This window comes from Cyprinodon variegatus, unplaced genomic scaffold, assembly GCF_000732505.1.
Source record: "Cyprinodon variegatus isolate N-32 unplaced genomic scaffold, C_variegatus-1.0 Scaffold447, whole genome shotgun sequence".
In the NCBI taxonomy this organism is placed as follows: domain Eukaryota; kingdom Metazoa; phylum Chordata; class Actinopteri; order Cyprinodontiformes; family Cyprinodontidae; genus Cyprinodon; species Cyprinodon variegatus.
This window is the reverse complement of record NW_015150900.1, coordinates 591,791-593,870: the sequence shown is the minus strand read 5'-3', so window position 1 is coordinate 593,870 and position 2,080 is coordinate 591,791. Positions and strand designations below refer to the sequence as shown.

Sequence of the window (2,080 nt, the reverse complement as noted above, 5' to 3'; positions counted from 1 at the left end):
ATGGAAAACTTTGAGTCACTTTGTCTGGATGATCTGGTGAACTGTAAAGTGCCTTGAGATGACATGTGTTGTGAATTGGCGCTGTATAAATATACTAAATTGAATAGAATATGGGAGGGGTCCATATTCTTCATGCTCTATCCTGTACAACTACATTAAGTTATTTCCATTGAGTTTTCTTGGATTTAATGCACGAATAACACTTTTGAGATGCAAAAGCTCTGAAAAGTTGAGAGAAGCCTTGTGAGTTTTATAATGAAAGAGATTATTTGTTAGCCATTTAAAATATACTCTTTTTAGGTTCTGCATAAGTGCTTGGACATTGGCATTTCAAATAAATTATATATATATATATATATATATATATATGGGGATTTTGTTAATATTTTTTATACTACTTTAATAAGTGATGGACAAAAAAAACGACAGACCGCTAAAAAAAAAAGAAAAACACATCCCAGAGTAGATAAATACCAGTACTGTTAAAAACTAGCCTATCTTGTTCCTCTTCTTTCCAACTGACAGCAGTGCCTTAGCGCAGTTTATTACAATAGGTTTAGCATAGTCTGTTCCCGAGTAGCAGTGGCTAAAACTAAGCAGCTGTAACTACATGACATATAATTTGTTTTTGTTTTTTTTTCAGGCCTGATTAATTGTTTGATTAGAAGTGCACACCAGATAGCTAAATGGTTTTAGCTAATCGACAGTTACTTACTTTCACAAGGTCTCTCGTGGCTTTCTGTCTATCATTCAGTCCGCCGTTGGAACCGCTGCCCTGCTTGTCGATTCTATTTAACCAGAGAACAAAACATTTCGCTTAAACGGCTGAGCCTTGTTTTTGACTCCTTTCCCATTTCGCAAGTCACAGTCGTTGTTACGTTTCAGTTACGTCATCACGTTAGAAGGGTCACGCAGGGAGAAAGAGGGAGGATCTAGGCCGTGTCAGCCATTTTGTGAGTGGCAAATTCTTTTAGTGTGCTTAAACCACGTAATTTAGGAAACCGCAATGCATTGTGGGCTTTATTATTGTTTATCCTATGTACAACACGTTGCCCATGTGTTCCCCTTTGTAGTAACTGTACAACATTAAGGGATGAAGTGCATTACTATTATTTCCTCATAATCCCAAACTTAGCGGAATTTACAAAGACTGAGATTATCCTTGGGATTCTGTGAAACAATATGAATTTTTGGAAATATAATGAACACTATAATATATATAAGATTTATATATTTTATTCACAAAACTGTTTTCTAAAAGCCAAGTCACCAATTTCTTCCATTATGATCTATACCAACTATTCTCATCTATAAAGCTGATAGAAAAACCAAATCATTCAATAACTTTTTCACATGCTAAACAATTGAAGGATTTTGAAAAACAACCTATTCATCTGGTTAAGTTTTTATTTTTATTTATTTTTTTTTTTTTGCAGTCTATGGAAGAGGATTAGGGCCACTGAAAAAATACGTGTTAACTGATTTTTAAATATTATTTGGTTTAATGTAGGAAAAAAGTCAGAATTCTGATTTTAATCTCAGAATTCTGACTTTTTCTCAGAATTCTAACTTTATTCTCAGACAAGGAAAATCAATACACCACAAAGAGGATACAGAGAAGCATGACTCTTTTGTTTTTCTGACCTCGGTCTACTGTGTTAACTTTTCTGTTAAACACACAAAACAATGACTTGCAGTGTCATGACACGCTTACCCAGACAAATGGGAATTACTAAAATTGGTTTGTTCTACGACGATACATCAGTTACGACAAGAAAGCTTAATTATCTTCTGAGGGAAATCCTGATTCCAGCCGGTTTAACCGATCAGAAATGCTGTCATCATAGTGGATGATCTATAACAATGAGTAAAGATATCATGTGTAAACCAGTTAATTAGATGCTTCCTGATGTGTCAGTTTAGCTTGAATCAGCAGCCAACATGCCTGTCCTCGTCTTTGTGCTTTATGTGATTTCAAATTAGTTTCCAAAAAAAGGGCTGAATGAATAACTGCAGTGTCTTTCTCTAATACCACTTTTTTACATTTTGTTATATTACAACCACAATCTTCAGTGTGTTT

At 34.4% G+C, this 2,080-nt stretch overlaps 1 protein-coding gene across 1 annotated transcript in view; it reads right to left on the bottom strand.

The window, feature by feature from the left end:
- Positions 1-874, bottom strand: part of snx11 (sorting nexin 11) — a 9,093-nt gene extending 8,219 nt beyond the window's left edge. The window contains exon 1 of the mRNA XM_015389125.1: positions 716-874. The gene's annotated coding sequence lies outside the window, so the exon portion shown is untranslated. The remainder of the gene's footprint in view (positions 1-715) is intronic.
- Positions 875-2,080: the final 1,206 nt, after the last annotated feature.